This window comes from Nomascus leucogenys, chromosome 11 (genome assembly GCF_006542625.1).
Source record: "Nomascus leucogenys isolate Asia chromosome 11, Asia_NLE_v1, whole genome shotgun sequence".
Taxonomy (NCBI): Eukaryota; Metazoa; Chordata; class Mammalia; order Primates; family Hylobatidae; genus Nomascus; species Nomascus leucogenys.
In genome coordinates, this window is record NC_044391.1 from 66,367,838 (window position 1) to 66,380,540 (window position 12,703).

The following is a 12,703-nucleotide window of genomic DNA, read 5'->3' on the forward strand; positions in this document are numbered from 1 at the left end:
CCTCACTTTCATCCTATTGGTTCTTGAGAGCCAATTTTTCAACATTATGCAAACAGTAACTTTTCACTAAAGGCTAGTAAAAGAAACTTTTCTAAAAGTAAAACTTTACAAAAACTTTAGATGTTTTAGGTTTCCAAATACATAGATCAAGCCCGATAGTACAGTCAACTCTCAATCATTTATATCTACACACAGGTCTAGGCACACCAATTGAGAGGGCAGCCATATTAGATAACACTTAAAAGATTTGTTCAAAGTTCCATTTGAGATAAATATATGCGGAAGTTATAGAAGCATTATTTGCATAACATATATCAAAAGTTGAACAGCACAGTAGAGACTATTTCAACTCCAGTAACTTCTTCTATTAACAAAGAAGATACATTTCAACTATTTGACATTGTCTTCATGTTAACTGAAATGTGGGCTAGTTGCTCACCACACAACAGTACACTTCAATTCACAAGAATGGAGTCTGATACAAAAAAAGTGAATTTATTCCAAAGCTAGCTTAGGGGAAGGGGCATAAAGTGTCCTGCCTTTACATGTGCCACTTCACCTTTGGAGCAGCAACTGGGCATTTTTATAAGATAAGGGAGGCAATGAGCAAGGGCAGGGGTCCCCCTGCTACTAGGCAGTCATTTACCAGGCAGTTGAGTTGGTGCCTTCCTGGGCAGAAGTATGTTGTAAAAGTGGCTAAGTTGTCCAGGCGCAGTGGCTCATGCCCGTAATCCTAGTACTTTGGGAGGCTGAGGCGGGCAGATCACCTGAGCTCAGGAGTTCGAGACCAGACTGGGCAACACGATGAAACCCCGTCTCTACTAAAAATACAAAAATTAGCCAGACATGGTGGTGGGTGCCTGTAATCCCAGCTACTTGGAAGGCTGACACACGAGCATCGCTTGAGCCCAGAAGGCGGAGGTTGCAGTGAGCTAAGATCGCACCACTGCACTCCAGCCTGCACGACACAGTGAAACTCTATCTCAAACAACAACAGCAACAAAAAGTGGCTAAGTGGGCATGCTTTCAAGATGCTCTCCTAGTGGATTTGAGTTTCTAGGCAACCCCTGGAGGGTGAAAGTTCCTGGAGGGTTTGCTTTGGTCTGCAAATCCACTGTCAATTCTGGAGGCAAGATCTGTCTTGGAGCACCTAGTTAGAAGAACTTGGGCTGTAGGGAATGTCTGGTGAGGGGAGGTGAAAGGTTATATTTGCATTTCTGAAGGCTTAAGTAGGAAATAGGGAGTCAGGGAAACGATAAGAGAGAGAGATGAAAAATAATAATTAAACCACCTCTAGAAAAATGGGAGTACTCAGTTACACTCAGAGACCTTATTCCCAGAGGTAAAAGTACTAGAAGTCTTAGGGAGGCATTCCAGAACATGCTTTCTCTGTGGCAGAATACTTCCTCTTACCCTGCACTTTAGACAAGGTAAGAGAGCACACCCAGGCCCTTTTGGTCTTTTTGAGGCGGAACACATGCTTAGAAAAAATTTACTTAAATTGTGACACTAATATAAATTAAAAGCTAAAATTTATTGAGCTATCATGTTCTAAGAACTTTTTATGTATTATCATATTTAATCCTGACAATAGCCCTCTAACACAGATAATATTATTTTCGTTTTACAGGTGAGATAACTAAGGTTCAAAGAACTTAAGAAACTTGTCAAAGAAGCCACAAATAGGATATGTGAAACCTAAAACTTAAACACAGGTACTCTTAACTCATAAGCCCAAGTTCCCAATTCTATTCTAATCATAGGGACTGACATTTTTATAGAGTAGATATTACTTATCTCCAAGTAATGCCCCTATTCTCCGAGAGGCTGAGGTCTCTCAGTAAGGCCCAGAGCTCTTTCTGCATCATCTACAAGAGATGTTAATCTGTCACAGTGCCACTTCCTCTTCTTGGCTAGCAGTGCCCAGTGCTGAGGTTTTGGAGGACACAATAAATAAAATCCCCCTTTTTAACTCAAGTCTGGAGCCAATTTAGAAGTCAGACTCAGGAATTGGTCAAGATAGAAATGTCAGTTTTGCTACCCATAGAACTGCAATGGTAATGATCCAGACTCAAATGGGCTTGCATAAGCTCTTTTTACTCCATTTACCTTCCAACTCCCAGCCCCAGATGTTGGGACCCAAACTTGTGGGAAGGTTTGGGAGTCTAGGGCAGATGTACTTTAAATAGAGTTGCAGCCTTGCTTTGGTCCAGGGCAAAGAGGAAAAAGAAACCCAATCTCCAGTGCTTGCAGCCTTTTAATAGATGAATTCTCTCCACTTGTGAACCATGGCCTAAGGCTGTTCTCTGCCTGATGTCCTCCAGCAGGTAGCATCCTTAGCCTGAACAAGGATAGGTGAGCCAGAGGCAAGCTGTGTTGCTCCAGTGGAGTCGTCTCCAATGAGAAGAGGGAAAATGGCAGAAATGAGTTCCTACATCATAGGAACTTCCTTACACCCCTGAGAATGTGATCCGAGCAGAGACTTGAACCAAAGGGGATTGGCAATTGTGTTCTGAGAAAAAGGAAGTTACTGTGTATGAGCGGAGGGGCAGACAGTTTCGCCTGCCCAGAACTATTGAGACAAAGAAAGCTCTTCCTCTCCACAAACAAGCATGTGTCGGGCTACAGTATGTTGATTTTTGTTTTCAATGAATATAACTCTGTATAGAGAAACGAAGGATATGACTTTTTAAAGAAAAATGTGATGAAACAGTGTTTGGGGATTTTATTGTGATTCCCCTTCCTACTGACCCACTTCATTTCCTAGTACTCCTTTTGCTATTTTTCTCACAGCATTTATCCCCTTGGGGATGAGAAGATTCAGCCAAAATCCAAGGCTTTTGATTTTCAGATGCTTTGTTTTTTGAATTGTATAAACCTAAACCCAGTAAACTCAGGGCAGAGGACAAAAGATGTGGAGAATACATAATAATGTAAAAGTCAGGCTGGGGGTGAGGGTGCTGTTTGGAGGCAAAAATGGAGAGGGGTGTTATAGGGAAGTCAGGACAATTCTATTCCGAAGAAAGAGGCCTTGAGCTGTGGGCCTGGAGGTGCTTTACCTTTTTCCACTTGCCCAGATACAGGAGGGAGGAGTTGAGGCACATGGCCATGACATGAGCACGAGACAGGCTCTGAGACTCCATGAACAAGGGCCCTGTGTACCCCTTTCCCAGGTAGAACTCAGGATTTTCCTATGGCAGCCTGATAGGAGAACAGAAGAAACATCTGCGGAAGTGGTCTAAACAGGGGTGCCCAAGACAGACGGAGAACGCGTCTCAGATGCCCAAGAGCAGTGCAGATGTGATTTGAGAGCTGCAGCAGACAGTGCATCCATGGGAACAAGGACTTCAGCCTGGATGCCCGCATGGATGGCTGACAATGCCAAAACCAAGAAACTCAACAGCAGCCAACACAGCAACGCCCCAAAGGCCACCCAGGTCAAGGGGCTGAATGGTCTGAGATTACACTTTAGTTGAGTTATAGAAAAATGCTGTCACTCATAGGTGGGAATTGAACAATGAGAACTCATGGACACAGGAAGGGGAACATCACACTCCGGGGACTGTTGTGGGTTGGGCGGAGGGGGGAGGGACAGCATTAGGAGATATACCTAATGCTAAATGACGAGTTAATGGGTGCAGCACACCAACACGGCACATGGATACATATGTAACAAACCTGCACATTGTGCACATGTACCCTAAAACCTAAAGTATAATAATAAAATAAAAAAAAAGAAAAATGCTGAATAGTCTATTTTCTGAGTGAATACACTGAAAATCATACTCACTGCCGAAGTACTAACAGTGGAATATGTGTTAGGTGTCAAATAATCAGGCAGTATATTCAGCAAATACCAGAGAGGTGTAGATCAAGAAAGCACAGAACCCACCTCCCCTACACACACACACACACACGCACACACACACACACACACTCACTTCCAGGGGCATTTTTATTTACATAATATTCATTTCACTTCCTCATTTAAACAAACCCACACAATAGAGACGTTACTGCATCTCTTTCTGAGCACAATCCCATCCTTCGGCATCCTTGAATTGCTTGGCCCTTTAAATTACAGAGATTTATTCCAATGTCCCCTTGTGCCTCCACAGGTTGTCTTTCATGTCAAATTTTTTTTCATGGTAATAAGAAAACAACTCTAGATGTGTTTAACACAGCAGCCAAGGTGTACCCAAGGGGTATAATTAGCACTTACTATGTTGGAAAGAAAAGGTAAGGTATTATACAGTACCGCTTGAAAAGAAAATGGGAAAAGGTATCAGGGAAAAAAATTGCTTCAAAATTGCCTTTCTTCTTGAGGTACTCAGAAGTGATACTTACTGTGATTCTGTTAATTATGGAATAAAACAGGGGGTTACTTAGCATACGCCAGGCATCTCCTCTTTCATTGAGGGAGTAAAATAGGCTGCCCGTGGATTGTTAATGTCATTTACAGGGACTGGCACCACTGAGAACTTCAAAACTCCAATCAGGTGCAAGGTAATGTTGACAACTGATACTATTAACAGCACTTAACTTTCAAAAAATAAATACATAAATGTGGGTGTGTATGTGGAGAGGTATTATAGACTTCTGGGCCTTGGTTCAGTTTCTCCCACTCCTGCAAGAGTGGTTGGATAACTGGCTCTTTGCCTTTATAATAAAGGATTCCAAACTCTCTGTTGTTGTTTTGTTTTGTCTTGTTTCCCCTCTTAGAATTATGGTTTCTAAAGGCCCCATGACTCATATTCAGAGTGTTTCTAATTTTTGCCTGGTGGGTGGCACCTTTCTCTCACTTGTACCCTGTTCTTGAATTTAAGTAATCATTTCCAAACACTACACTGTTTGAAAACTTAATTATCTATTAAATATAAGAATCCTTTGTTGCCCAGGAGTTTAAAAATGCCACCAAAACGCATATGTCATGGGTCATCTTGAATTCAAAGGCTCAGGTATTTTTTTAAAGCTCACACACATTTCATCAATTTTATCAAGTCCAAAGCATTGGAGGATGTAGAGTGAATTTCAGGATAAAAATGATCTTGTTTGATTGAAATTACTTATTAATTTGTTGCAGCTGGGTAAAGGAGAGGACATTTTCTTTGCATCTTAAGTAATACAGTGAAAAACATTAAACAGGGTGGATTAGGACTTAATTCTCTAGATATTAAAAGACATGCCATTTGAGTTTAAGTCCTTCAAAGCTGGAGATGGTTCCAGTGATAGAAGCCAGATTTGTGCCTTGGTTTTTAAGATGTCTCCAAAGTTGAAGATGGAATTACAGAGGGCCTAGATAAAGGTTACAGAACAAGGTTGGATAAACCTAAGATTCCATTCAGATGGCCTTGAGCTAAAAAATGAAGGTTTAAGTAACTTTAATGATGACGATACCACAATATCACAAGAAAAATAACACATCATCAACTGGTTCTAAGGTTAATTGCATTCTATATTAGTCACATTACACACTCTAGCACTTAGACAAGCTGTATGATGTACTGAACCAGAAAACAGTAAAATTAAATGAAAACATGTTGTGGAGAAATAAATGAAAAAATAATAGATGCCCACACACTAGGTCCCACCCATAATATTAATACAGTGTATCATTTCTGGATGATTTTAAGAACAATCTGTCAACGTTTTTGGTTGTTATTTCAACTCCTACTGCCAGATATTTTGACTATAAAAATTAAGCTAAATTGGAAATAATACTGTCCAGTCTTAATTTTCTATGATAACAGTGACCTAAATTATACTTGAGATTAATACAAAAAAATGACATTTGAAAATCATCCAAGAAATTTCCAGGAAATCACCAAAATAACTAAGATACCACTGGGAGCATAGTGATTTAGACCTGTAGTCCCAGCTACTTGGGAGGCTGAGATGAGAGCATTGCTCACACCCAGGAGTTTGAGGCTACAGTGAGGTATGACTGTGCCACTGCACTCCAGCCCAGACAACAGAGCAAGTCCTCATCTCTTGAAAAAAAAAATACCATTTTTATTGATTCTAAGATGCATTTTGCCCACCATTTAAAAATCTCTGAAATTGGGGTGTGTCTGACAATGGTATCTCACAATTATAACTGATGGTATGTTTTCTTAGTAGTACATAAAATAATAATACATCTGAAAATTGATGGTGTCTTACATTCTGCATAATATGGTAGTTTTGGTCATGGGTATTCTTACAGGCAAAGTAAGAGAATAAAAAATATTCCATTACACTCTCAGAGTTGATTGCATTCACCTAAGTTTGTATTCACAGGGTACAAGTAATAGGTTATCCAGAGTTGCTTGAGTTTCTAGAGCTGTGCTGTCCACTACAGTAGCCACTAGCCATATGTAACCATTTACATTTAAGTGGATTACTATTAAATAAAATGAAATATCAGCTTCTTAGTGGTACCAGGCAAATTTCAAATGCTCAATAACCATAGGTGGCTATTGGCTATCATATTGAACAATGTGGATTTATAGGACATCTTCATCATCAAAGAAAGTTCTACTGGGCAATGCCAGTATGGACTGCTGACTTTATATCACAAATTCTTTAGACTTGAACAGTAGTACATGCAGCAAAGTCACAGGCATTTTAGTATCTATCTCAGGGGCAGCAGTTTGGTGTAGTTAATTCAAGCATGGGCTTCGAAATCAGGCAGATGTAGGTTTGAATCTTGAATGTCAAACTTAGTGTGGTTATCGTCAGGTTTCTTGACTTCTCTAAGACTCAGTTTTTCATTTGTAAGATGAAAGATAATTGTGGTAACTACTTCATAGAGCTATTTAAAGAAGACAAAGTGTTATCCACAAAGCACAATAAGCATTCAATTAATGCTAGCTTTCATGATAAGTCTTCTAGAATTTTGGTGACTAAGGTGTGGCCAAGTTGAGCATGATGGTGTGATAAGTGCTAAAGTATAATAAAAAATAAGGTGGTCCAGGAACAAAGAGAAGGGAACTTCTCTTTCTCAGTCAACCAGGAGAGGCAGGGAAGATTTACCAGAGGAGGTGATATTTAAACTGCATCTCGAAGGATGACCAGAAGTTCACTGGGCTGAAAAGGCTAAGGTTTGGATGTTTTTGCTGGAGAAAGAGCAGGTATAATGTTACAAAAGCTTGAGAGAACTCCGGGCACTAAGATAAATGGATCTCATTTGGGAACGAGGTAAAGAATAGAGATTATTAGGAGCTGTGGCTATGAATGTTTGTTGAAGCCAAATTGTAAGCCTGAGTGCCCTGCCAAAGATTTTATCAAGATTTGAGGTAGGAACCCCATCGCAATAGTCTGGGTGAATGCTGAGCAAAACACTAATGAGGAAGTGAAGAATTGTCTACATTCACCACCTCCAATATGTCTTCTCCCATTTGCTCTTGAACCCACTCTATCAACCACCAAAGCCGCTCTTAACAGGATTACTAGTGACCTTCATATTGCTATGCCCTTGTGAACCATGTCAGTCTTCACCTTTCTTGACCTGATAGCATCATCTCACACAGCTGATCACTCTTTTCCCTTGAAACACTTTCTTCACTTGGCTTCCAGGAGATCACACTTTCTCCTACTTCATTGGATATTCCTTCTAAGTCTCCTTTGCTTATTTCTCCTCATTTCCACAACACTGAACACTGGAAGTCCCAGGGATCAATCCTTTGGGCCTCTGGGCTTTCTTATGACTCCAAAGAGTTCAATATCATGGCTTTATGTACACACTACATAGTGATCACATTAAAACGTTCAGCCCACTTCTCTAGCCTGAACTCCATATTTATCTACCCAACAGCCCACTCATCATGTTTACTTGGATCTCTAAAGGGCTTACCCACTTAACTTGTTCAAACCAAAATTCTTGATCTCCTCCCCCTGCAGTCACCCTCATTTGAGTTATCTAGACTCCTTGGAGTCATCCATTTCTTTTATCTCTCTCACATCCCACATTCAATCTATCAGTCAATATCCTGTTGACTTTACCTTCACAGTAAGCTCAGAATAACTCCACTTCTCACCATCTTACCTGCTACCATCTTGTTTGAGCATCCACCATTTCTCCCAAGTCTCCCAATTGCCTTCTCTGCTTCCACCCAATTCCCCACAGTGCCCCACCTCCCACCCCCATCTATTCTCAAAACAACAGAGACATTCTGTTTTATGTGTGAGTTAGATCAGCTCACTCCATTCAATTGTCCAGCACCTTTCCATCTTCAAGTAAAAACAAGAGACATTAAAAGTGCCTACGTGTCCCTATGTAATCTTCCCTGTCCCCTCTCCTCACCTCCTTCTCCCTTTGCTCACTCCACTACAGCAACACTGGCCCTCTTTCCACTTCTTGAACGTGATAAGTATGCTTCTGCCTCAGGCCCTTCATACCTGCTGTTCTCACTGCCAAACATGCTTCTCCCCCAGTTCCCAATTTCCACGTGGCTCACCTACTCGTCTCTCCCAGTTGTTAGTCAAATGTCACTTTCTCACAGAAGCCTTCCCTGACCTCCTATTTAAAATAGAACACTGCACCCAACACACTCCCTATCCCTTTACTTACTCATTTTTTTCCCCATGGTTCCCATCATTATTTAAAATTTGATATATATTAATCTATTTGGTCTATTATCTGTCTCCTCTCACTAGAATTTAAACTCCACGAGGTCAGGGATTTTTGTCTGCTTTTGTACACTGCTGTATCCCCACGAGCTTCATGTACCTGTCCCATCAGTACTCAATAAACCTTTGTCAAGAAAATTAATGCACATGTTTGCTTCTTTCAGGGGGCTGAGGAAGATGGAGAAGGTGAGAAGTCATTCACATATTTATAACATTTAGTGCACATCTCCCATATGCCACATACTGTGCTAGATGCTAAAGATCCAAGTGACTTAGGCAGTTGGGTATGTAGTGATGCCAGCAACCAAGACAGAGAATCTGGCAAAGGAACAGGAATGCTGAGAACACTTGTTGAGTTCCGATGCCTATGGGACATCCAGGTGTAGATTCCAATCATAAGCTGGAACCAATTCCAAAATCCACATTGATCCACCATGCAGGAGCCAGACTGAAAGGGGAGGTTAGAGGGCCTTCCTGGAGCACTGAGCCACAGTGCACACCTGGGCAGTAATTCCATCCTCTGCACTGTCTTCAACTAAAAGAATAAAGTAAACATTCATAATACTTGCTTCTTAGCATTAATTGACCTCATATGTGTAGAGCCCTCAGCTTCCCAGATGAAAGGTGTTACAGAACTACAAAGTTAATCTTGCTGACTCAGTGGGAAGGCTGGCGCCCGGAATTATCATGGCCCTGACTGGAGGCATCTGGGTATCCGTCTTGATGTTCCTCTCCAAGGGTTGACCCAGCCTCTGCCTAATCTCCCAGTGAGATCAAAAATACCCTCAGAAAGGAAACCAAGCTTGCTTAATAAAGAATAAGAATTTGATATAACTATGAACCTCTGGGGGAGAAAAATTACTTCAAATACATTAGTCAAGAAAGAAAGTTCTTTTATATGTATATATAAAAAAAAGGTTTGGATGATTTCCAGCAATGCAAGACTTCAAAAAAGGAGTAAGAGAGAGGGCAAGGAAGCCTGTTTTCTCCCAATTCCGTGCGCATTGTGGTGAAGGAGGTGAATAGTTTGCACAGAGGACTAAGGATCGCTTGTCAACAGATGGCTTACCTACTCAAAGAAAGAATTATCTTCGAGGAGCAAATATAAAAGAAGCAAATGTGTTGAGTCACCCATACTGACAAAGAAAGAATGTGACTTTGAGGATATGTTTCTCAGACCTTAAAGGCTATTTGCAACAGGGAAGCTTATTGCAGAGGGGTGGGGTTGCACTGAGGGTGGGTGTAGGGGAAGAGAAGGTGTCTAAATTCTGGAACCTTTTATTAAAGCTTGTTTTCCTTGTCTGAATCCTTTGGTTCCTGTATCTGTGACAGTATTCATAACTCAGCCCCAGTGTGCCAACAAACCCCATATGTTTCAGTTCTCTCCTTATCTTTTAAGCCAAGATAAGGTTGAAATGAGTGTATTGCAAGAGATTTGTGACAGAATACACACACAAACACACACGGTGGCGGAGGGTGCGGACCGTGTCTTACTCATCTTTGTTTCCTTCACTGCAAATAACTCAAGACTTACACAAAGAAAACACTCAATAAATTTCTCAATTAAATATGCATATTCTTAAGACAAAAAAAGAAGAGGGTCCTCTGTGGAGAAGGTCTTTCTTTATAGATTGAGGGAAGTAGCTGTGGGTCAGATAACAGGAGTCAGTGAGCAGAAAAACCAACTCTAACCGTATTCAGAAAGAACACATTCTGTCCCCACTCCACTTCTCATTCATTTATTCATCTAACAGCCTTTCAATCAATATATACATTTGATTGGCTACCATCTGCCAGGCATTGAATGCTGGGAACATAACAACGAACAGGACAAGGCCCTGCCACTAAATCGATAGTGTAGTGTGGAAGAAAGAGATTAATAGAAACAATATTCAATATCAGGTACTACAATGAGCTCTTTTGCTAGGATTATTTCATTCAGTCTATTTCTTCTCACATTTTAACATACCTGCAAATCATCTGGAAATTTCTTAAAAATGCAGATTCTGTTTCAGTCTTTCTGGGATAGGGCCTGGGATTCTGCATTTCTACCAAGCTCCCAAGTGATACCTATGCCAAAGGTTCTAAAACCACACATTGAGTATTAAGGATTTAAACATTCCAGCAATTCTGTGTGGAAGGAGCTATCATTCTCTCCATTAAAGAGAAGAAAACCAGGGCTTGGTGAAATTACGTGATTCATCTATAGCATCATGAACAGGGTGTTATGTGACCCACCAAGCCATGAAGCTGGGCATGCACAGCAGCACTCCATCATCAGATAGAAGTGACAAAAACAAGCAATGGGGAAAGGATTCCCTATTTAATAAATGGTGCTGGGAAAACTGGCTAGCCATATGTAGAAAGCTGAAACTGGATCCCTTCCTTACACCTTATACAAAAATTAATTCAAGATGGATTAAAGACTTACATGTTAGACCTAAAACCATAAAAACCCTAGAAGAAAACCTAGGCAACACCATTCAGGACATAGGCGTGGGCAAGGACTTCAAGTCTAAAACACCAAAAGCAATGGCAACAAAAGCCAAAATTGACAAATGGGATCTAATTAAACTAAAGAGCTTCTGCACAGCAAAAGAAACTACCATCAGAGTGAACAGGCAACCTACAGAGTGGGAGAAAATTTTTGCAACCTACTCATCTGACAAAGGGCTAATATCCAGAATCTACAATGAACTCAAACAAATTTACAAGAAGAAAACAAACAACTCCATCAAAAAGTGGGCAAAGGACATGAACAGACACTTCTCAAAAGAAGACATTTATGCAGCCAAAAAACACATGAGAAAAATGCTCACCATCACTGGCCATCAGAGAAATGCAAATCAAAACCACAGTGAGATACCATCTCACACCAGTTAGAATGGCCATCATTAAAAAATCAGGAAACAACAGGTGCTGGAGAGGATGTGGAGAAATAGGAACACTTTTACACTGTTGGTGGGACTGTAAACTAGTTCAACCATTGTGGAAGTCAGTGTGGCGATTCCTCAGGGATCTTGAACTAGAAATACCATTTGACCCAGCCATCCCATTACTGGGTATATACCCAAAGGACTATAAATCATGCTGCTATAAAGACACATGCACACGTATGTTTATTGTGGCACTATTCACAATAGCAAAGACTTGGAACCAACCCAAATGTCCAACAACGATAGACTGGATTAAGAAAATGTGGCACATATACACCATGGAATACTATGCAGCCATAAAAAATGATGAGTTCATGTCCTTCGTAGGGACATGGATGAAACTGGAAAACATCATTCTCAGTAAACTATCGCAAGGACAAAAAACCAAACACCGCGTGTTCTCACTCATAGGTGGGAATTGAACAATGAGAACTCATGGACACAGGAAGGGGAACATCACACTCTGGGGCCTGTTGTGGGGTGGGGGGAGGGGGGAGGGACATCATTAGGAGATATACCTAATGCTAAATGACGAGTTAATGGGTGCAGCAAACCAACATGGCACACGGATACATATGTAACAAACCTGCACATTGTGCACATGTACCCTAAAACCTAAAGTATAATAAAATAAAAAAAAAAATTAAAAAAAAAGAAGTGATATATGCGCAATCAGGCCCAAGCAGGCCCTTAAGGCAAAAGTGAGTTACATGAAGTGGTCCAAATGCTCATGGTCCCCTCTTCTGCTATGCTGTCTTCTCTCTCCCAGCCTGCATCTATGGCCTCATGGGGCATTCCCTATGATCAGCTGACAGAGGAAGAGAAAACATGGGCTTTGTTTTTAGATCTGCATGATATGCAGGCACCACCCAAAAGTGGACAGCTGCAGTACTAAAGTCCCTCTGGGACATCCCTGAAAGACAATAGTGAAGGCAAAATCTTCTAATTGGGCAGAACTTTGGGTAGTGCACCTGCCTGTGCACTTTCCTTGAAAGTAGAAATGGCCAAATGTGAAACTATAAACCAATTTGTGGGCTGTAGCCAATGGTTGGTCAAGATGGTCAGGAACTTGGAAGGAATGTGATAGGAAAATTTGTGATGAAGAAATTTGAGGAAAAGATGTGGACAGACCTCTCCAAATGAGCAAAAAAAGGTGA